The sequence below is a fragment of the Carassius auratus genome, chromosome 22 (genome assembly GCF_003368295.1).
Source record: "Carassius auratus strain Wakin chromosome 22, ASM336829v1, whole genome shotgun sequence".
NCBI lineage: Eukaryota > Metazoa > Chordata > Actinopteri > Cypriniformes > Cyprinidae > Carassius > Carassius auratus.
This window is the reverse complement of record NC_039264.1, coordinates 15,398,385-15,423,682: the sequence shown is the minus strand read 5'-3', so window position 1 is coordinate 15,423,682 and position 25,298 is coordinate 15,398,385. Positions and strand designations below refer to the sequence as shown.

Below are 25,298 nucleotides of genomic sequence, written 5' to 3'. Positions count from 1 at the left end.
TATCAGGACGACACAACAACAGTCTGTAACGATCACTTTCCAGCACACGCATAGAATTCCAATGGAGATTTCTAGGACACCAGGGACTCCATGGAATACCATACCCAGCAGCAGATGGCGGAGGTGGTGGAGAGTGCCTAAAGAAAAACGAGGACGTAGGGCTGGCATGTTAGCACAGCTAAAAAGGAACCCTTACAGACCACCACTCCCCAGTCTCTTCATCTCAAATGCAAGTTCTTTAAACAACAAAATGGATGAGCTGTTACTTTGTTTAACATCAAGGTTGTCTATAAAAGGAAGTTGCTTGATGATTATTACTGAGACGTTGTTACACTCGGGAGTCCCCAACACAGCTATTGAGTTAGTGAGCCGCTCTATACATTGCTATGACAGTACCGAGGAATTTGGGAATTTCAAAGAGCCGGAGGGGGGTGTGGTGGATTGTCTGTCTATACAACAATAACTGGTGCACGAATACTGCTATTATTGACAGACATTGTCCTCCAGATTTAGAGCTGTTGGCAGTTAAATGTAGACCATTTTATCTGCGACAGGAGATGTCTGTTGTTGTTGTCACTGCTGTGTGTATTCAACCAGATGCCAGTGAGAATGCAGCACTTGCCTATATGTTAACAGCTATAAACAAACAACATAACGCTTATCCTGATGGGGTGTTCGCTTATCACCAGTGTTGTGGCTGGTGATTTAAATCACATCAACTTTAAGACTGTGTTTCCAAGCTTTGAACAGCCCCCCACCGGAGGGGGGAATACACTGGACTTTGTTTATTCTAACATTCCTAAAGCCTTCCGAGCATCACCCTTACCTCACATTGTATAGACTGATCACCTGTCACTTTTTTAATTTCAGCTTACTGCCCCATCATTAAGAAACAGCAACCTGTTGTTAAAACAGTAAAACAAATTTGGGCAAAGGGAGCATCTCTACAGCTGCAGGACTGTTTTCAAAGCACTGACTGGAGGTGGTTTTTCACTCAGGATTTAGATGAATATACATCTACCATGCTTTTTTTTTATCATATGCTGTCACTATTAACAAATGCATCCAATTGAATCATGTAGCTTTACCACAGCTGGACTCTGCAGACTGTTCGCTAACTTCTCAGATGCATCAGGTTAAGCGAGTCCTGAGAACAACGAATGCCAAGAAGGTGGCTGGACCAGATGGGATCCCAGGTAGGGTCCTCCGGGATTTGTGCACATCAGCTTGCAGATGTTTTTACACATATCTTTAATCTCTCACTGGCACATGCTGTTGTATCAGCCTGCCTTAAAACTGCCACTATTATTCTAGTGCCCAAGCAGTCCAGCACCACTTTCCTAAACGATTACAGACCAATAGCACTAACATCTATTATATCCAAGTGGCTTGAAAGACTCATCTTGGGATATATTAAATCTGTCCTCCCTCCAACGCTTGACCCACACCAATATGTATACAGACCAAACAGACCCGTGGAGGATGCCAAATAACACTGCTCTCCATACCGCACTTGAAAATCTGCAGAAGGGGATACATACAGTATGTTAGGATGCTCTTTGTAGACTACAGCTTTGCTTTTAATACTATAATTCCTAGCAGGCTGGTCACAAAAATGCTGGACCAAATATGTTTGTGAATCATGGATTTTCTCAGGGTCCACTCACAGATTGTGAGATTGAGCTCACATATCTCCTCAACTCTGACTCTTAGTAGTGGAGCACCACAGAGATGTGTGTTGAGACCTCTGTTCTACTCCTTCTATACACATGATTGTACATCAGTGTACCCCACGAATACAATAATTAAGTCGATGATACAACAATTGTGGCGCTTATCTCAAATGGCACTGAGGTTGCCTATAGAGATGAATTGTATTGATCAGTTGAATGGTGCACAGGCAACAATTTGTCTCTTAACATCAAAAAGACGAAGGAGCTAGTCATTGACTTCAGGCGACATCGAGCGAAGCTTCAACCCTTGGAAATAAAGGTAGAGGAGGTGGAGAGAGTGTCCAGTTTTACTGTAAGTTATTGGGCATCCATGTTAGCGAGGAACTTAATTGGATTGTTAACACTGCTACTTTCTCCGAACTTTGAGAAAGGCCCATCTCTCTGCCAGACTTTTGAAATCATTCTACCACTTTATGTCAGAAAGTATTCTGCATTACAGTCTGGTATGGAAATTGTTCAAAGGCTGAAAGAGCTGCATTGCAAAGGGTTATTCAAATCTCACAAAAGATTATCTGACTTCCACTGACATATAAGTTGTGGAAACAAACTTTTAATTTGTGGCCACGTTATACAGATTTTCCCATTAGTCACGTCTGGGGTTCCATAAACCACAAAAAATGGACAGCATTTATTTGAAATAGAAATATTTTGTAATAATATATACTGACACTTTTGAATTTAATGTGTCCTTGCTGAATAAAATCCATTATTACTTCAAAAATACACAGGCCTCAAAACTTGTAAATGGCATTCCAAAAATAAAAATAAAATAATTCATGACAGTTGTAAAATATAACCTTGAAAAATCAATTTAAAAACTTTTTAATAATTTAATTGGAAGCCATTTAAATGTACAATTTCTTAGATTTTATATATATATAATTTTTTTTATCATAAAACCTGCATGAATAAAGCCATTTTTCTTTTACACTTTTTGCATTTTAATAGCGCAATCCAGCAGGGCTACGCAAGCGACTTTTAATCAACATCTGTGGAAAGTCTTTAGCTCAGCAAGATACAAAGGCATCTCCCCTTTGGCGTAATACTTTCTGAACATCTTTCTAATTCCCTTCCTTTTTTGATATTCGCAGCTTTGAGGACACAATGAAATGGCTGTATAACGCCGTGTGCTCGACCGCCCTCAGTCTAATTACAAAAATGATAATGATAATGTCAGTCTATTTCACAGTTTACAACCAAATTTCCTTTTTTTTGCTTCTACTCTTTCATGTGCTGTTGCTTTGGAAAATGACTACCCTCTAGATATTTCACAGCGGGCATCAGGTACAAAGGTGCAGTTCTCCCACACAAACGGTCACATGGTGGATTCAAGATGTCATCTGCAGTCAACGTCTCCTTCGTACCAGAACATCAAAGGTGCTGCCGATCAGGAGGCCAATTAGAGCCGTCCGATGATTGGTGCACAACATCTGAGGGAACCGCAGAAAAGTGTATCCTCCCTGTCTTTAAAAAAAGCCATCATATTGGCATTGATTTGGGGTCAGGAGATTAATGACATCTAGTAAACTGCAAAACATGAACGTGAAAATGTTTCTATTTTACAAGGTGGTGAGTTAGTCTGAGATCGTACACCAAAAATCATACAAAACATGATTTTTAGGTCCACCTCTAGACCCAACTATATATATTCATGTACAGAATAATCAAATGTAAAATGTCATTGCATAGTCTTCACTTTTTAAATTAAATATAGATTAATTCTTGTTAAAAATACAAAGTAATTCAGTCAAGAATAATGAGTGTTTTTTTCTTGGATTAACATTAAGGACACCAAGAGCAGCTAGTAAAGTAGACGCGGTCACTTTAAGAGACAATGGGGCAGATTTACTAAACAGGGCAAATTAGCATTAGAGCACAATTCCATGAAAGCACTGATGGGAAGGAAAAATTCTGCAGGTGATTTACTGACAATTACTGGCACATTAAATAACACAGATGCAAAATCTCATTTCCATAATGATCAGAGCAAACTATCAAGGGAAGCGCAAATCGCAGTTGCCATGATTTTTCCAAGTAAGACATGTCCCTGAATCAACATTATTGTCCAAACATATAGACTTAACCCAATCCCTACCCCTAAACCTAACCCTACCCATAATTTATCCCTAAAATCAGTGTGAAATGACAGCTGATTAACAAGGGTGTAGAAACACCTAACCCTGGTCGTAAGCCTAAAATATAAGATTTTAAATATTTTCTGAAAAGTTATATCTCAATTCTGATTGGTCGATTGGAATGTTGTTCCAGGATCAACCAGGATGTTGATCCAGGAGCTCACCACAAATCACCACTAGCTTTAAAACATGCTTTTTGAGCGTTAAATAATACAACAACTACCAGTGAATTGATGAATCGATATAATCTTAGTAAATCATGTCATGTGAATAATTATTGAAATATTCTCCTCCCATTAATTTACTGATCAAAAGAGAAACTCCTACAAATGCAGCTTCAATAAGGTAAGTTGCAAAAATAACAATTTCTGCTCTAATTTTCCACTGTGTGTGTCTTTAGTAAATCCTGACAGTAGTTTTTAATGCCAAATTAGGGTTTTCGCTGGTGCAAACTATAGTAAATCTGGCCCAATACATTTAATATAATCCGATTCACATCCGATTTCTTTCTCAATTGTTTATGTAGCCTTCAGACTGAAGGTCTGGAATTCATGGCAGCTTTCATTGGCCAAGGCCTGCCTATGAGGCCGTTTGACTGACATGTCAAATAACCAATTACAGTTTGTTTTGTTCATCATCACGTTTCAAGGTGTGGAAATGTACAGCGATGGGCCCCTATAATCGTCACCAGCTTTCACCCCACCAGCAGCGGCCTTGTGGAACAGTGTGGATTACTTGTGGATTCTTGTGATGCATTTTTTCAGCTGTTAGGACTCTAATTCTCATGGCACCCATTCCCTTCAGAGGATCCATTGGTGAGCAAGTGATGCAATGCTAAATTTCTGCAAATTCCACGAAGACGCAAACTCATCTTCATCTTGCATGGCCTAAGGGGGAATAGATTTTTAGCAAATGTTCTTTTTTGTAGAACTATTGCTTTTTGTTGTATTTAAGGTTGCTGTACAGTTAAAATGGTCTGAACATACAGCACACTCATTTATACAACTTTACTTCTTTTAAGTTAAAAACATTTTTCTAGCAGCTTCAGTTGGTAGTTCTCTCCTCTAGTCTCATTAAATTTGCTTGGCACACACCATCGGGTCAATAGGCCTATTTACATTTCTTGCTTGATTGCCTCACACTGATTCTTAGAGAGAGCCATGGAGCTGCATAAGCACTCCGTCAGTGTTATTCCCACTTCGCATTCTTCATTTTCAGACTACTAAATCTGTATTTGTATATTTGTAGTCCGCAATTGATACATTTATATTTATATTACAGAGTTGCTTTTGCCATTCATTATAATGTTGGACTTGGATACTCCTGCAGGGAACAAAGTTAGCTCTGAAAATAAATTGTAGTATATACATCTGTTACAAATCTGTCTGGCTTGTTTTCTTGGCCATATATCACATACAGTACATTGATGAATTTAAGGTTAGACACTAGAGGGAAAAAACATTGCTTTTTCATGCACTTGTCAATTTTGAGATTTTTTATTTATTTTTATTTATTCATTTATTCATTTTATTTTGCTTCAATAACATCAGACTATTGGAAATAAAACATACAAAATACAAGTAAACTTTATGTATTTCCGTCTGTAGATTTGCAGTTAAAATACATATGTTTAGGCTATTGACTTTTATAGGCTATTATTTTTATCATGCATTAAGGCAGAAAATCCCACTTCAGCAGCACCTACATGCACCAAGCTTAACAAATGTAGTCCTATATTCTGAATTCTATCTTTTTTGTTTTTCCTTAAAATGTTTTATTCATACATCATTCGACTGGTTCATCTAACTTTTTTTCTTTCTAAATCATGGGGGCTAAAACATGGTAAAACTCTTGGACATATTTTAAACAGTCTATGCCGTGAACTTGACATATCTCACATACTGAAAATCCAGCATTTAGTTGATCTTGATAAGCCCTCTTCTTCCATGAGGTGGTTTGGCAGAAAGAACGCAACACAATGTCTCCTGGAAATCTTGTATATTTCAACCAATCCAATAACGGCTTCGAAATTCCTGATGCCAACGGTGCGTGGGCATCACATCTTAAGCCCTACACACACAGCATGATTTTTGCCTGTCCCGGATGAAAGATTGGCATTGTGAAACACTCGTAACAATTTCTGTGATCCTGGCTCCTAAACAGTGGTCTTAGAGTGAGAGAGGTTCAAAGACAGCCGTTTTCACAGTCTTGCAACCAGAATTTTTTTTTATATATATATAGTATATATTAGTCAATATATATATTAGTCAATCGTAGTCTACTCACATTGTAGTCAAGTTTATTAGATCCATGTCGCAGAGTGCAACATGCAATAATTGTATAGGATTCCTAAAATCGTGCAGTTATTTTTTGGGACATGAGGCTAAGAATATGATGACTGTAGCTGTCCTGTTAAATCCTCCCCATGTTTGCACATCACCGCCACGAGGACAGAGAGGGTATCGTGTCATTGTTCCTGCAGCACAGCATGCACTTCCCATAGTCATTCCTCCTGCGGTGCATGTGAAACCCAAGAGCTGCAATCACGCTTGATTGAATCAGCTTTCGATAAGCAACACGCAGCGCGAGCGTAAAAGACGCGCCCCGATGTTATTTGATTCTTTAATAGATCAGCAAATCCCGTTATGCCACTTCTCCCACTCATGTGGGAATTGCCATTCGTGACTGAACCCGTGAGTGATCTGATATTTGGAGACATTGAGACAGTTATCTGTGAATATCTGCTCCGATCATGCCAGGCTGGCACTCTCAGCCTCGCATAAAAATCAATCAGAGTTTCGGAGAGCTTCATCCATCAAACGCAGCATGATCAGACTTCTCATTAGCAGCATTATTGAACCATATTGCAATCCAAGTTTGTCAAATGTCAGCAACGTTTGAATAACGCACTATCAACACCGCTATGATCTACGATGTCAATTCATATAACACTGTGTATGAGCGAATGATCTGTTATTGCTGATAAAACAGAAAAGTTGGTTTCCCATGGCCAGTTATGAATGACGTATTGGACTTGAACCCTAAACAGAGATTTTGTGAAACCTTGTGAACTGGAAGAGCCGTTGAATTAAAGGTGAGTTTGTTTCTTCATGGGAACAGATTTGGAGAAACGTAGCGTCACTTGCTCACCAATGAATCCTCTGCTGTGAATGGGTGCCGTCAGCACATCACAATAATACACAAGTTATCCACAACACTCCAGTCCACCAACAAATATTTTGTGAAGCAAAAAGCTGCATGTTTATACGAAACAAATCCATCATTAAAGGGGTTTTTAAGGGTATTTAATTTATTTAACTTCATTTCAAGCTAAAATACAAGTACAAGTACAAAATACAAGCTACATTTCTCCAAATTTGATGTAGAAACAAACTCATCTACATTCTGGATTGCCTTAGGATGAGTAATGTTTTAGCTAATTTCCATATTTGGGTGAACTATTCCTTTAAGATTTTAAGTAAACTATAAGTGCACATTTATTACAATTAAGCACATTTGTTTTCACAAGACTTGGTTGTATACATTATCACATTTTGACACATTTACACCATGTTTTTGGTTGGTTGCTAATAAACTTCCTGCAGAGGTTTTTCTCTCCTTTTTTTGATTAAATTGTATGACGGCTGAATATAAGTCCAATTTTAGCGCTAATATACCATGTGCTAACTTTTTTTAGTTTAGTGATTTCTCCACCAGTGGGTTTTTAACTAATGCGAGTTTTATAGAGACCATCAAAACAAACCGGAGACGCATCAGAAGCCTGTGAGGCATGATGGAGACCCACAGAATCTCTTAACAGCCTTTTATGATGGAGTCATTGATCATCATGAAAAATGAAGGGAAAAGAGAGTCAGATTTCTCATTTTTTCATGATGAATCAAGAGGTTATGGAGGCCGAGCAGACAGAAGAAAATATGACTAAACTATTTGAAAATACCTCTGCGTATTTGCGAAGATTTATGGTTGTGTGCCTGTCATAAATTTGAGGGGACAGTCAATCTGTGAACAAACAAATACACTTTGGCTGAAGTGGCAGTTCAGAGTCCATTAGCCCCATGGTATTGACATGTTTACAGTCAGGCATAACAAATCTTCTCTACAGAGAGAACATTTCATATTGGAGTTGTACGTTTCATCTTTATAAATGTTGGATGTACAGTCGCATTAATAATGAAGAAGGATCCTTGTTGTTCCTATTAAAGTGTATTGATCTATGGAGGCCACGTTCTGCATTCTGGATTTCAATTTAAAACACAAAGTCTTTCTTATGGTTTTAGGGAATGCACTGCATCCAGACGCTGGGAAAGTATTGATGGTGTGTCAATGGGAATAACAGGTAAATTTATCAGGTGCGATATCAGATAAAACCATTCGACAAGTACAAGTTAGGTGGGAGATTTGTACTATGGGTCTTAATACACTCTTTATTGGCATCCCAAGTTTCATGAAGGACATTTAACATCTCTGGAATCTTTCCACTGCGCAAAAGGTCCTTTATAGTGGAAAGGGGTGCCTTAGATTATTAAAATGTTCTTAACACTTAAAAAATAGATATTTCACTGAGAGGTTTTTTTGGGGGAACCGAAAATGGATCTTCTACGCTCTTAAAAATAAAGGTTCCGAAAGGGGGTTTTCACAATAATGCCACTGAAGTAAATTGTTTGGTTCTACAACTGAAAAAAAAACACGTTCAGTGATCAGTTCTTAAAATAATGACCCTTAATATATTTTTGTTATTGGCAATCAATGTCCATTTGACATCACATTTACCCAAAGCTGTGTTTTATTTCAATCAATCTCTTTGACTGAAAATTAAAAATGTATTCTCTATGCCGATTTTCACAGCCTTCTTTATGGTCTAGCGTACCATTGTTTTCTTAATTTTTAATGAGCGCCCAGTACATCAAAAGCACAGTGTGTTTGTTACTGACCAGGTTTGACAAGCTCGTTTAAAGCACCTCAACGGGCGGACATCAGGATGTTTCCCTTTGAAGACATAAAACGCGCTAATGACCCTGCACATGCTTTCAGCTCTTCAGCCAAATCCATCTCACACACCGCAGACTTACACATCCACCAAAAAGAATGTTTAATGGCTCTGAAAGTAGCAAGCGTTTGAGGAAACCGATTTCTTTTTGGTGCGGACATTGAAGCAAGGACACCAATAAATCAACCGATACAATCACCAGATTCATAACAGCTTGTTTATGGTGCACTCTGGTTTTGAATGCAGAAGATCCAAGAAGTGCATTCCAATGTAAAATAATATTTATATAATATATTTCTGTTATAATTTCAAGTTTTAATTTCTCACTAGTTCATTTTGCGTTTCCATCCACGTTTTCCACATTGGACTCTACAAAATGTATTTCATGGGTCAAGAAAATATTTATTTTTCCAATCTTACCAAACTTTTTGGATTATTAATTCACTACTATTTATATATATATATTAAAAAAGTAAAAGTATATCTAAAAAAAGTAGGAATTTAGGTGTTATTTAATAATCTATTACATCTGGGTTTTGGCCTTCCAATCCAGACTGAAAAAAAAAACAAAAAACCACACACACATGAATGAGACCAGCAGAGAAAGTATCGAACCATTGAATTTCTCCATCTCTTATTACACGCTTCAGAGCTGCAGCACAAACCCAGCAACCTCTTTTGAAATACAGCCCTCGAAGAAGGATGGTCAATCAAGTGTGTGTCCGAGGAAAGACAAGGTGACTAATACTGAGATGGGAACGGAGTCCTTTTGTGGAAGACGGGACTTATCTCTGCAGCCGAGGGCTGAGATTGGCACTGCTATTGTCACTGGGGATTTAACTCAAATGGCTAAAACTGCTTTTATCCCAGCCCACTAAATTCTTTTTTTAGGGTTAAGAACACGACGGCTGAGAAGGTCTGAAATGCGGGTCTTATGTAAGACGACAGTTCAAAACTCACAGAGAGAGCGTGATCACTCATCTACTGTTACATAGCTCAGTGGTTTTGCTTTCAGACCCAGATTTTACACCCAACAAGTGTTTGTTGCACACAAAAATAAATGGGGGAGGACCAGTTGGAGCACTGTGATTTACAACGTAGTTACCAGCTTGTCTAAATGCATGCAAATTATATATACAACCTGGGCTCATTGGGACTTAATTTCTGCATTTGATGAAGCATCCATGCAATTTTATCTTGCTTCTACAAGTCTTCGATCTCTTTTGTGGATTGTCATGGCTCATGTTGCATGGGATTTATACCTGAACGCTTCATATCGCAAATGCAGTGCTGTACCAGGTGTGTTACTGAGCAAGCTTACTACATTAAAAAAGCCATACATATGGAGCTGGTATGTGTTTCAAACATCAAAATGTATCCATTTGCAAATGATGAACTATGGTAAAAGTGTTTCGATGTCATTACATAGTATTATGCAAGGAAACGCACCAAATTAAGTCTTTATACATCGATAATCTGCCCCTGTATAATTTGTGAACAAAAGTTGTTGGTGTATTATTGCCTCTAGTGTTCATTTCAGCTGAAAGGTGCAGAGAAATGTGTGCTGAGCAATATATTTTAGGTTTTGCAGAAATGTAGTTGTGTGTGTTCAATGGTCTTTTTAATCGTGACCTTTAAAGGAGAAGCCTATTTATTTTGTATTCTAAGTGGGGCACAATTATATGGTTAATTGCATGTATTCTTTGCATTCAGCAATGTAATTTACTTCTTCAGCTGAGTTTTCACAGTCAAAATCCAGTTATTTCAGAAGGAATCCACATGATTGGTAATTTTTGCTTATTGGAAAACATTACTTTTCCTGCATTTCTGTATTTGCGGAAAGCATTCATGCCATTTTAGCTGGCTTCTACAAGTCTTTGAGCTCTTTAGTAGAATGTCATATCTCATATTTTATGGGATTAAAATACCCGAGTGCTCCTTATCGCAAATGCAAAGCTGTACCGGGTGCGCCACTAAGCAAGTTTACTACATTAAAAAAGCTATACATATAGAGCTGTTATGTAATGCAAACATCAAAATGTGTATTGATGTGTAAAAGTGTTTTGATGTCACAACATGGTATTGTGAAAGTCCCCTTAACTATGACTGCACCTTAAGGCCCACAAGGATTCATTGGGTCAATGGGTCAATTATGCGTTCAATCCAGTGAAGATATTCTTGCCATAAGGGGTTTTAATTAATCCATGGTGTTTGCCAAAAGGTCACTCATGCAATCTGACCTACACATATATTCAAGTCTATTCAACTTATTACAAGGTCCATCAGTTACTATCCAAAGCAGCTGGCCTACAGTAGTTATGAAACCTTAGTTCTGGAGTACCACAAATAACCAGACTGAGATGAGAATGACAGTATCTGCCAAAAGCTTCACGGCGCACGCAGACAGCCACAATGTCCAGCGGGCAAATGGCCAACCGAGGGCAAACCGAGCGTTATCGAAGCCTTTCTCCAATAAGATTTCTTATCTTGGAGATAGAGTGGAGATATTTCCATTCTCAAGATTAATTCTCTGTGAAGAAAGAAAAAATGTTCAGATTGAAATTGATGTTTCTTGGCTTTGCAGAGTGAGATAATGATTTCAAAAAGTGTTTATATTTTTTTGTTCAATTTGGAGCTTGATAGCACCATCTCCAGTCACTTTCATTATATGGAAAAGATTGACTAAGATTATCTTCGAAATTTCACCTTTTGTGTTCCATAGAAATAATACAATGTGGGAGACATTAACATTCTATTAACATGCCACAGGCTTTAAAATATTAAAAGTTTGGCACAGTAATGAAGCAAAACTCAACCTAAATTGCTAAAAGCCTTTTTTTATTTTCACTTCAGTTATTATAAAGATGAACCATTCAAATTTAATAGTGGAAACTGGGATTATTTCCTCAGTCCAAAAAAAAAACAAAAGTATTTTATGTGATACTAGCATCCAAAAAATAGACTCCATTCTCAGTGTATTTTGGCTGATTATAATAGCAATAATCTATATTGAATAGAATTACATTACTTAAACATCAAAGTACTGCAGATCTCCATGGCAACCAAACGGAACGGGAGAGATGGTGATTCTGAACGTCAGCCGTGGAGAACATCACTTTAAGAAGAAGCAGCTAAAATATGAATGAAGGAACGAGATATGAACAGCAGTTCAGAGAGATTACTGCACACTGCTACGCTTTGGCGGCAAAATATCTGTTAACTAGACTCCATGCTGAGTCCACGCCACGTCTGGGGGCTTCAGGGGTGATGAGTGTAATGTTTATTAGGGCTGTCAGTTCTTGAAATATTTAAATCAAATGAATTAAAAATGATTAAATTATATAAGGTTTCATTAAAATCTAATAAAATAATAGCACCAATGAAAGTATTAAATGTAAATTATTAAATAAAAATAAAATTACCTAAATTAAATGTTAAATGAAATCAGTCAGAAAAAACCCTTTCTTCCCATCAACTTACTTATAGGTCGTGGTTAACTGCATATATATATATATATATATATATATATATATATATATATATATATATATATATATATATATATATATATATATATATTAAAACAGTATTAAAATTAAGAATTATTTTGATCTATTCAAAAAAAATTAATAAAACTAGTTAAAATCAGTTAAAATAAATGTAAAAGATGACAGAAAGATAACGGGATGAATAATAGCATTAATTTTTAATGTAAATATTTATAATTAACTTACATGCATTAGTTATTATTATATATTAATTAAAATTATCAACATACATTTTTATTAAAATAACATTTTAAAATATTACAATTTTGAATAATATATTTGTATTTATATTTAAATGTTTTCCAATAAATAAATACATTTAAATTCAAAACAAATAAAATGTATTAATAAATGAGTTAAATTACATTTAAAGATGACTTATGAAGGTATTTAAGGAACTTTATAAACAATTTATCACTATTAAAACCTAAGTAAAGGAGAATTAAAATTATGTAGAAAAATTTATTAAAATAAAATTAATTATATAAAACAATTACATTTACATTAATATAATTTAATTTAATTTTTTAATTAAGTCATTTTTATTTAATTTTAATTCATTAAATAAAATAAACTGAATTAAACATAATTTAAACTAAAGATGACAAAGGTTGAAGGCATTATTAATTGTAATAATTGTTATGTTATTCTTTATAATTAACTAAATAACGCAGTAGTTATTTAAGCATATAAAAAATTTAGAATAATTGCATTAAATTATATATATATATATATATATATATATATATATATATATATATATATATATATATATATATATATATTAAACTGGATTTAAAATAAAAGAGTATTTCTCAAGAACATCACCACATAATAAAAATGAACTTATTAGTGTCTCAATTGCTTTTCCCTCAACTGCAATGACATAAAATAACAGAAAACAACCCATAACCTCAAGTGCCTCGACAAAGTCTCAAACTGTGTTCAGATCAGACAGATTTCTGTCAGTTTTTCTCCTGAGGTATAAAATAACAACATCTGAGCCAGACTAATTTCAACTCCTACATGGATTTCCCTTTGTGTTCTTCACTCTAAACAGAGCTGCAGACGTACACACCGGCTTTCATTGCTCAGGCCCGAGGATGAGACTCAGCCATGCGTCAGAGATAAATAAGTGGTCTGAGAGAGAAATCCGCTCGCGTTTGCTCTAAGTGGATCTAATGAGGCGTGTGCTGAGAAATGCACTGCTACTGCACTGGCTCAATCACGCAGTGCATGAAAAAAGAGCAAAACGAGACAATAACACGCATGCGAAGCTCTGTTTTTCACCTTTGTTCTACAATAATAAAGGAACAATGAAGTAGGCAATTATGAACAAGCTCTGCTGTTAATTCAGAATCGTTAATGCAAAGTAGTTGTAATTTAATAACAACATTTCTTATTATTTGTAAATTAATCATATTAACTCGAAACGTGTGACTGCGTTCAGACTTGTAGTCAGTCTATAAAGGCATGTAATGTGCTTTGAAGTTACATGAAATAAACTTAATCCTGCTTCCAATCTTATTTTACAGCAAGCTGTACTGCTACTCTTTAATCAAAACCTGATTACTTGATTCTTGAAAGTAGTGTAGCAAACACAGAGATGCAGAGGAAGTGCAGCTCTCCATAAACAAAGTAATGAGCTTTTCGGGTCTAATGGCTTGAATTTTTTTAACAATGAAGGAGGAGAAAAAAACTGGAGAGACGGCAGTTTTGTGAGACATTTCTCAAACAACAATCAACCAATCAATAGGTAAAAAAAATGAGTTTTCTCTCTGTAGTGAATATACATTTAATAAAATGATTATAATAATAACAATTTCAAACAAATTTTATCAAATATAAATATGCGTGTGTGTGTGTAATTTAACATATTATATTATTTTTTTATTATCTAATAATAATAATTTCTTTACAAAGAATTGCATTAAATATAGTATTTACCTTCATGTCATATTTTAATATAAACAGATTTTTTTTTGTTATTTTATTTTATTATGAAAATGAAAATGAATTGAACTGAATTAAATGACTACAGTTATATATTCACATTTTTATATAATTTCATACTTTTTATTTCATACTACTTTTATGAAACTCATTAGAGCAAATTCATAATTATCATAAGTGGTATTATAAGTTATATTACACGAGTAAACGTGAGATATCGCTGTATATCAGCACAGCTGTCATTTGGCCATAGGCATGGGTAAAGCGTTATTGTCATGGTTCGCTCAAGGGTGCACTGGAACGAAGAATCAAGGAGAAATGGAAATCAGCAGGATTAATGACGCTGGGAACAGCAGACAGCAAACGAAAGGCAGAACACACTTTAAATACACAGAAACAAATGGGACACATCGAGGAACAATAAAAACTAAATGGGAAACAACTGGACTAAATGAACATATACTGACAGGAACTGGAAGGATCAAATGAGGGCAAGGAAGGCACATGGGGTTAAAAACACGGACCAGAGTCTGACAGTTATTTTTTGTTACTTTGTTGTATCGTTCATATCCTTTCCTCTGTTAAAGGTGCTTTCTGATTATAGCGCTGCTCAGTGCCTTTATTCGCTGTGTCAGTCTGTTAACTAACAATAACTTCCGCGTTTAATTTTAGTGATTACGTTCAACACTGAAACTCCGAAACAAAAAAAAAACAAAAAAAAAAACCAAAACATTTCACATTGAAGCACTGTATCAAAGCTTGATTCATTTTGCCAAAAGTGGGCACCCATTGAATAACAGTCTAAGGAGTTAAAATAGAAAGGACAGATCACAGATTTAATTTATGAATTTATGTTTCATTTATTGTACTTATTTTAGTGGCATTACAACACTAAAATAAATTAATGACTTTGACAGTGACCATTATGTATATACAATAAAATAAAGAATCATTTGTAGAACCAAATGTGAAATCAGCATCTGTAGTGGACCTGTCAGACTCTGTTCCAGGTTTTGTCTGTGTTTTGCTCCTCATGTTGTTTCATCATTTCATCCCAGGTGTTTCCCATGTTTAATCTCCATTGGTCCCAGGTGTGTTTCCTGAGTCCCTCGTTATCCTGTGTTTAAAAGCCCCAGTCCTTTCTGTTAGTGTTTGTCCAGTATTGAATGTCAACCCCCATAGTACAGTATGTGTGAGTTTATGTCAAATAAACTACTATGTTATGTCATCATCTTTGCCTCCGTGCTCCTTTGTCTCCTTGTCTCCACCACAGTAGGAAGACCGTGACAGAATACCGGACCCAAATCAAAGTAAAATGGTGCCCCTTCTCCATGTTTTCTTTTTCTTCTTAGTTTTGAAAGTGTTTTATTTATTTTATTGGTCCCCTTGACTGTTTATGTGCAGTTCATCAGGATAGCCAGCCACTGGAGGAGTACATTCAAGGATTCCTCCTCTGCTCTCAGCAGATTTCCCTGGACTGGTGGACTCTAGTGGACTGTTTCTGGAGTAGTTTGGATGAGGTGATCGCTCAATACATGCCATTGTCAGGATCCAGTTAGACCCTGCACGATTACATCAACCTGGCTCAGTTCGTCAGTGGATCCCATCTCCTCTCCGCCAGCCCAGAGGCATTACACAGTAGTTCCCTCCTTCCTCAGTCACGTCAGCCATCCGCGGTTCCCCCAAGGTCACTGGTCATTGATATGGCAGGCCAAACAAACATTAATATTGCAAGCCCAATAAACCTTATATGGCAATCCCAATGAACATTAATGGCAATGACAACTTTATTTATATAGCACGATTTGCTACAACCAGAGTTGACCAATGTGCTTTACAACAGAATATCTAAAAACATCAATAGCACAATTAAAAATAAATACGGTAAAACCAAGAACAAGAAAAAAAAAAAAAAAAAAAAACAACAACATTCACAACATGCAGCAATATATAAAATATATAGAACAAGGATAAAAAGAGTGCTTCAGCCAGAATTAAAAGCCTTATCAAACAGATAGGCTTTTAATTTAGACTTAAAAATGGCCACAGAGGAAGCCATTGTAATAAAAATGGGCAGATCATTCCAGAGTCTTGGTGCAATTGAAGCAAGAGTGTGATCACCCCTGCACTTCCACCTCGTCTTGGGAATAAACAAGTCCCTGGTTAGAGGCCCTGAGAGATCTAGTTATTTGTGTTCAATCAATAACTCCGTTATATATGATGGAGCCATACCATCTAGTGACTTATAGACAATTAGCTACATTTTAAAATCTACTCTGTAATGCACAGGCAGCCAGTGTAAAGACTGTAGAACTGGGGTAAAATAATCCCGTTTATGAATCCCTGTCAAAAGTCTAGCTGCCACATTCTGAACCAATTGTAATCAAGATGTTTGACTAATCCCAGCATACAGTGAGTTACAGTAATCTGATCTAGAGGTTATAAAAGCATGAATCACTTTCTCAACTTTTTTAAAAGAAAGAAAAGTATTTGCTTTAGACAGGTGCCACAACTGAAAAAAGGATGATTTGACCATGGAATTTATCAAACTTCAGATGTTCATCAAATACCACACCCAAATTTGTTATATATTGCTTAACACTCGATGATGACCCACCAAGGTTTAGATTGGGAGCAGTCAAGGAATATGAGGGTTTAAAAACAATAATTTCTGATTTTTTCCTAATTGAAAATCAGAAAGTTTAGTGACAACTATGCCTTTACATCTGTTAAACAGGCCAAGAGAGCATCCAATCCATCCAAATTATGTTTTATAGGCAGACAAACTTGTGTGTCGTCAGCATAACATTAATGTGGCAAGCCTGCAATTTCCAGAGTGCCCTCCAGTGCCTGCTCCTCATAAGCACCTTCCAGAGTGCCCACCAGTGCCCGCTCTTTGTAAGCGCCTTCCAGAGTTCGCTCCACTGGCGGCCCGGGCCCCAGAGTTTACACCAGTATTAGCCCAGACCACGCCTTTTCCCCCGATCCATAAGAGGAAACTAGAGGTGAGGAGAAGGGTGTCGGCCCAGGCCCAAGAATTTACTCCAGCGTCGGCCCAGCCACAGAGCAAAGCCCAGAAAGGGCTCCCGATCACGAGTTAAGCCCACAGGGAGCTCCTGTTCCTGAGTTAAGCCCAGGGAGGGCTCCTGTTTCCCCGTTAAGCACAGGAAGGGCTTCTGTTTCCCCATTAAGCCCAGGGAGAGTTCTAGATTCCCAGTATAGCCCAGGATGGGCTCCCATTTCCCCATTAAGCCCAAGGAGGGATCCTGATCCTGTCTTCTCTTTAAGCCCACTGAGGGCTCCTGTTCCCAGTTTAGCCCAGGGAGGACTCCTGACCCCAAGTTAAGCCCTGGGAGGGCTCCTGATTCCCAGTTTAGTCCAGGGAGGACTCCTGACCCCCAGTTAAGCCCAGGGAGGGCTCCTGATTCTCCGTTTAACCCAGGGAAGCTCTCTTGTCCCAGAGCTCGCTCCAATGTTGGCTCCAGCCCCAGAACTCGCTCCAGTGTCAGCTCCAGCCCCAGAGCTTCCCCAAGAAGATTTTTTTTTTTTTTTTGTGGTGGGGGGCATATACCTGTGGCCGAGCCAGCCAAGACAACAGAGGATCCGCCATGGCCTTCTGGGTATCCTGATCCACCTTGGCCCCCAAGTCTCCTGATCCATTATGGTGCCCCAAACGGCTATCGCTCTTGAGGCCCTCTGTCCCGTGTCTGTCCTGAGGCATCTCCAGAGTGACCACCCCCACTCTCCGTTGAATGTTGTGTGGCGCGAGGATGTGCCTTCCAGGAGGGTGGAGTAATAACAGACTCTGTTCCATGTTTTGTCTGTGTTTTGCTCCTCAAATTGTTTCATCATTTCATCTCAGGTGTTCCCTATGTTTAATCTCCATTGGTCCTAGGTGTGTCTTCCAGGTAGTCCCTCGTTTTCCTGTGAAAAGACTTTGACAGGAGCAAAGCACATTGGAAGGTATTATTTTTTTTTCTATGACCACTAGAAAGCCACAGCATGAACCCTTTTGAAAGCTTCGAATAATTAATCTTTTTCCAGTACAATTGCGTTGAAAGCTTCGCTGGTTCAGAATGCTTCACTTCACCATCACTGTTTATTTTACAGTATAAAAGTCTTCACTGCTGACTCACTCATAAAAACACTCACTATTTCATCATCCAATCAATTCTGATTAATAACCCCCCCCATACACACACACACACACACACACACACTTTTGTCTGTATGTATGTATGTATGTATGTTATTTATTAATTAATTAATTCATTTATTCATTTAACTAATTTATTCCTTCATTTTTAATGATTGGATATTCTGTTTCTCTGAGAAATATGCTGCATTGCAGATATAAATGGGATGAACTCACGAGTACCGGGACTAAAACGAGAATAATTTTTTTGCTTAAAAGATGCATTCAAATCCAAAATGTTAATATTTTCCAGCAAATTACATGCTTGTTAGCCCGCAAAACTGATTAAATGTTTATTATGTAGACTAACCCGTCGATGCGTTCACCTGTCAATTTCATCTCTACTCAACCTCTAAGAGCTCTTCAGCTGCTTCATCAGCTTCCTCCACACTGCAGATTCAAGCCAATCACTCCAGACTTTTTTTCTTGTGGACATGTCAGCACATTTTTTGCCTTTAATATTCCTAACATATCATGCAGGGCCACCAAAACAAAGCTGAGGTGTTTAAAGTCGAGGCACAAACTGACTTCTCAGAAATAATAAAGGATTTCCTCTGGAGTTTCTGAAGCCGCCTAGAGGCAAAGCTCATGGTGAGTTGTGCCTGAGATTTCTGTGCAAAGCTCGAGTTATTAAAGTAAATAACAAGCAATTTCTCAAACCCCGCCAGATTTTTTTGTTTCTGAAAGTTTGCAAAAAAATAGGCAGAAACTTTGGAAGCAGTAACAGTGTTGTATTCTCTAACAGAGTCATTGAACATGGCTAAGCTAATATATAAAAGACTGAACTGTGGATTTTTTCCAGCACCACAGTGATTTTATCTTTAAAACTGGATCCGTCGACCATAAAAAAGACCATAAGTGGCCTTATGTAAGCTCGGGGTGATAACTGGCCTTCATTTTCTGCTGTGCACTCACATCGAGGCTCGTTGCTTTCAACATTCGCACGCTGGAGTCTTTTTAAAGGGCATGGAGGCCTGGACAATGCAGGAGCCAACATTGACAGCTGGGGTCTTTGAAGTGCCACCACCTTTCACAAGGTCATCCAGCCTGGCCAGCAATCGTGAGCGTCAGAGATGGATAGATGCAGCCAACAATCTGCAGTCTGGCAGCATGTGAACAGTACATATCGATTTACGAGCTAGTGTCCACGATAAAGAACAAACCTTTGAAAGTGTAGTTTGTAGTCTGTATTGAAGTTTAATATGATTTAGAAAAGCTTTTATACTATTTTCAGGTAAAGATTACATTTAAAAGGACAGTTATACTCACACTCATGTTTCAAACCTGTATGAGTTTCTTTCTTCAAAAGAAGATATTTTGAAGAACAGTCGATGGTAGCCATTGACTTCCATAGCATGGAAAAAAAAAATACTGTGGGTGTCAATGGCTGCCATTGGGGCATCCAGGGGTGTGACAGTTTTCCCCCATCTGAGAAGGCGCATCTTCGCCAGGACAGCAAACAGCATCCAGAGAGGAGACTGGAGGAGCCAGGACAGACCAGATGGAGGGTAAGTACAGGAGGGACATGGAGCAGGTGGAGCCAGTTGGGACCTGGGCCGTAAAGAGGACCCACGGTGGAGCCGATGGAGGGAGGAGCCATGGTGGAGGAAGAGTGACGTATGGTCAACAACGGACCAAGGTGGACCGAAGGGCTTGTGTGCTCTGCCAACACACACCAAATCATGCTTCAGAAAGGGGAACAATAGGGCTGGCAGACAGTTCGGGGCAGACAAAAAGTTCACAAACAGCCTCCATGGCCAAAACAGGACTGATGAAGGAGTTCAGACGAAGGCGGGAGGAGAGTGGGCAGGTCGGCATATATATCCCTCTTGAACTCCCATTCAAAGTCCCACAGGCCCAGATCCATAGCAAGCTCACCCTCAGCCATGGAGCAGTGGGCGGAGATTCTCTCTTTGCTCTGGCTGTCCAAAGCCTTTTCCCTCGTAGTAAGTGCTGTAGCCGGTTCTTACACCTGGTGTGACATCACTTGAAGGTCGGGCGATGGCTCGTTGGTCGCGGTGGGCTCTGGCTTTGGCTCCGCACAGTGAGGTGATGGTGGGCTGGACGCGGATATTTGCTCTTTTAGTTATTGTCTAGAAGGTTTTCTGTAAAAGAGAACCCCACTGCAGGTTGGTCGCCGTGGCTTAGTTGTTTAAAATGCCTGTGTAGTAAATAGGACTTCCTGGATTCGAATCCCAGCACTGTCTTTGCTAATGACGAAGCACCACCTTGGGTTGTGTAGTATGAGGGGAAGTTGTGGCCTAGTGGTTAGAGAGTTTGACTCCTAACCCTAGGGTTGTGGGTTCAAGTCTTGGGCCGGCAAAACCCCAACTGCTCCCCGGCGCCGCAGCATAAATGGCTTCCCACTGCTCCGGGTGTGTGTTCACAGTGTGTGTGTGTGTGTGTGTGCCCTTTGGATGGGTTAAATGCAGAGCACGAATTCTGAGTATGGTTCACCATACTTGACTGTATGTGAAATGAGGATCAAAGGAACCGTCTTTAATAGAATCCAACACACTGGGTAATACACTCAGGGAATGGCTGTTGACACACGTACACAATGTTTAAGACCCAACAAAGACAGAATGCAGAGACTGGGGTACTAATACACTGGGAAATGACACACCTGAATCACATAACATAATGAACCATGAGGGAAAAACTAGGTCACAGAGAGCACATGGGGAGAGAAACACAAACCGTTGTCACATTCCAGCGTGACAACGTTCAACATTTTGGTTACCAAAATTCTTCAGAATATCATCTTCTGTGTTTTACAGGTTTGGAACAACTTGAGGGTTAGTAACTGATGGCAGGGTTTAAAAAGAATTTTGGGATGAATTGGCCCTTTAATGACTCTAAAAATGTAATGCAGCACAACCATCAAATAAAAAGTTATAAAACTAAAAGTTAACTAAAACTAAAACCGTAAACTGAACAAGTGTGTTTAAAATAAATAACAAATGTTTCTGATTGAAATAAAAATAAAATTAAAGTAAAAATAAATAAACTAAACTTCAGCTAGTTTCCAAGGAAACATTTATATTACTTGAATATTTCTAGAAATTAAACATGAATAAAAACCAAAGACATATAAAAATTAACAATTAAAAAAAAAAAAAAAATTACAAAAAAAAAAAATAATCCGTAAAATATATAAATAGTAGTTACCTTTTAAAATCTAGTTTATGTGACAAGTTTTCAGAAATGCATTTTTCTTATTGAAGTTTTATACCATTTTCAAGAAAAGTCTCAATTAACCATGTAAAGAGCAATAATGCTTTGTTCACGCCTTGTTTGATACTAAAACAGAACCTATAAATGTAACACTTTTGTTATCTGTAATAAACTTTAATTCTTCTGACTGAAATAAAAAGATAAAGTATTAAACATAAACTCATTTTATTTTACCTTGATTTTGTATGTAACATTTCATTTCAGCTATAGTTACCAAAGAACATTTCTCATTTTCATTTTTATTAAAATAAATCAGAAAATATAGAAATAACTAAAAACATTAATAGCATCTCAATGATACAAAAATAAAACATATGAATTTAATTTTTTATATATTTTTGAATAAATGGGCATTGTTCATTAAAGAAACCCACACCTTCCTTCAATGCACTGGATGACGAGAAAGACAGAAAGTACGGCTCCATGGTAGTGGTTGTGGGTATCTGTACATCACAACGTGTCTTGTAGATTACAAGCCTGTATGGATCATGTGGGGTCAGGAGACCAGAGTCCAGAGAACAGAGACGAGGCCCTTGGCAATAACTGGGGAAAATAAAACATCGGTAACACCTCTGTGCAGCCACAATCGCTCCAGGCATCTGTGAGGAGACAAATGAACAGTGAAAGAGTAACAAGAGTAATAAATCAAAGTTTCACATAAATCTGGTTTCAACAAATCAACCAATTCCAAATTAATTCACCCCAAAAATAGAATTCAGTCATCATTTCTCACCTTTATATAATATTACACCTGAATGGCTGTTCTTCAATGCAAAACAAAAGGAGATGTTTAGAGAATGTTCATGCTGGTCTTTTACCATAATGGACCTAAATGAGAACTGGGGTTATCAAGCTTTAAAAATTTTGACAAGCACCATAATGTAGTCTATATGTTCCAAGATTCAAGGTCTTCTGATGCCAAGTGAAAAAAAAAAGTCTAGTTGTTACTTAGAGAAAGCTCTCAAATCTCCTTCACGTTTGAACAAAATCAAAAATCATACTTTAATACTTTAATGTGTTGCACATAGTTGACATATAGCATAATTAAAGGAACACTCCACCGTTTTTTGAAATAGGGCTTATTCACATTATTTCCTACATTTAGATAGGTGGGCAAATGTATTTTTGTGTCAGTGCATGCATTGTTTTAGTTTGACTGGGTCGGCGTTAGCTTAGCTTAGCACAATGAATGGAATCCTTTGTTGCCAGCTAGCATGGCCTGAGTAAAAGTGATCAAAAAATAAAAAATAAACCCACCTAATTTCTTCTTGTGGCCTGCGTATTCACAACGAGTACAAATAGCGATCCAGATTAACACTAGGCGATTTCCTAGGCAGATATTGACTTGGGACTATATTATGGGGAAGCACAGGCGAAGCACTGCTGCTTAGGCGAAGCACTTCGGCGCTACTTCGGCGCAGAGATATCATGCAACACATAAAATCCCACGACTTCCGTCAACATACCGGAGTGAATAGTAGCTGCCTGGCTATTTTCCTTACAGTACACGGATGGCGATGAACATGGCTGATTTTGAGATAGACGAAGAGGGTGACTTCTCAGACAGTCAAGAACCAGAACCATACCTATTTGAACCAGAGTTTACAGAAGACGAGCTGCGTGCTTTGGAAATAGAACGACAGGAGGAGGAGGTTGCGATCGCTCAACAGCCTGAGGACGTGAGGATGTTTTTGCCATTGATGACTAGGCTCAACACGTCAGATCAAGATGAGCGTGCCCGAAGTTGTGTCACATCTACAGAGGATTTCACGGCGCTGATCCATTCTGCAGTACTCGATTTTTTTTCCGGTGTGACAAAGTGAACTGGAAAAAACGCCCCACGCCGAATGGACCAAATGGACAGCTGTCCACAGAGTAAGTGATTATTTTAATCATGACGCATGTATAGATCGACCCATATTATACCTGTATTCACATAGAGTTGATGTTTTCACAGGCAATATAGGTTGGTGGCTTCTCCTCTCTAGTAGTTATACTAAAACTCCCGAGTCTAACTCGGTGAGAGAAATATAGCTAGCTAACTTACCCCTCAGGTTCGTAGTCTAGATAGTAGTCTAGTCTATCAGTAGTCTAGTGCAGCATCTATTTTACATCCGAATAAAAACACAGATTAACATAAGGAAGAGAAATAAAAGACAACTTACATGTGCACTTTGTTCTTCCTGTGCTTTGAAAATAGATGGGACTGCCGTATCTTTCAGACGTAGTACCGTCTTTCTGGACCCATATTCCATTTTTTCAAAGTAGTCCTCTGGTGCAAAATGTTCTTCGCAAACACGATTTTGTTGAGAGGCGTTGAACTACAGATCTCCAGAGCTGCTAGCCATTTATTTCTCAGTTCCACATGGAATTCTGTGAAACATTATATTCGTGTATGTCCTTTGCTTGTTCTCACAACCTTTTGCTATGCAGGTAATAACCATGTTTGCTGTAACTTCTCAAAATAAATCATCCAAAAGCGAAGACACTCGGTGCAGGTCACGCCGGTATGTTCTTCTTCTTCTGTTTTTTTGACGCGTTGCACGCCAGTATGTTGACGGAAGTCGTGGGATTTCATGTGTTGCGTGATATCTCTGCGCCGAAGTAGCGCCGAAGTGCTTCGCCTAAGCAGCAGTGCTTCGCCTGTGCTTCCCCATAATATAGTCCCAAGTCAATATCTGCCTAGGAAATCGTCTAGTGTTAATCTGGATCGCTATTTGTACTCGTTGTGAATACGCAGGCCACAAGAAGTAATTAGGTGGGTTTATTTTTTTATTTTTTGATCACTTTTACTCAGGCCATGCTCGCTGGCAACAAAGGATTCCATTCATTGTGCTAAGCTAAGCTAACGCCGACCCAGTCAAACTAAAACAATGCATGCACTGACACAAAAATACATTTGCCCACCTATCTAAATGTAGGAAATAATGTGAATAAGCCCTATTTCAAAAAACGGCGGAGTGTTCCTTTAACTAAATATTACGTTGCTTCCTGCATGTTACATAATATTTTCACAGAAAAATGTCCAGAGTGGCACGAAGACCGAGTTAAGTGTTTTTCCGAAACAGATGAACGTAAATCTAGCAACTTTTATTACATTGGGTGTTGTTTTACAGAAGTTCGGAAATGAATCATGTTTAAAAATAATGTCATACAATAAACCTAACGCACTGAGTTAACTAAAAATGCATTAGCTTGAGCAACCATGCCATTTAAGTTTGTTTCTAAAAGTCTATGAACTCTTTTATTGTGACTCGTGTTTCACAGGATTTGGATCCGAGTGCTCGATAATGCAACTGCAGTGCTGTACCGGGTGCGCTACTGAGCAAGTTTACTTTGTCAGAACAGACAACCATATGTTATGTGATGAAAACATCAAAATGTTTTAGTTTACGACTTACGAGTTTAAGTACTGTGTAAAAATCTGAGTGAAAAAGACTTGAAAGAATCTGCTCCTCTAATCATAATTTGTGTAAAAAGAAATAACAG

General features: G+C 38.0%; 1 non-coding gene across 1 annotated transcript; it reads left to right on the top strand.

Annotated features, from left to right (window-relative positions):
* Positions 1–20,640: 20,640 nt before the first annotated feature.
* Positions 20,641–20,695, top strand: LOC113040806 (U7 small nuclear RNA). The gene has a single exon (XR_003275303.1). It is a non-coding gene; the product is annotated as a U7 small nuclear RNA (small nuclear RNA).
* The last annotated feature ends 4,603 nt before the right edge of the window (positions 20,696–25,298 follow it).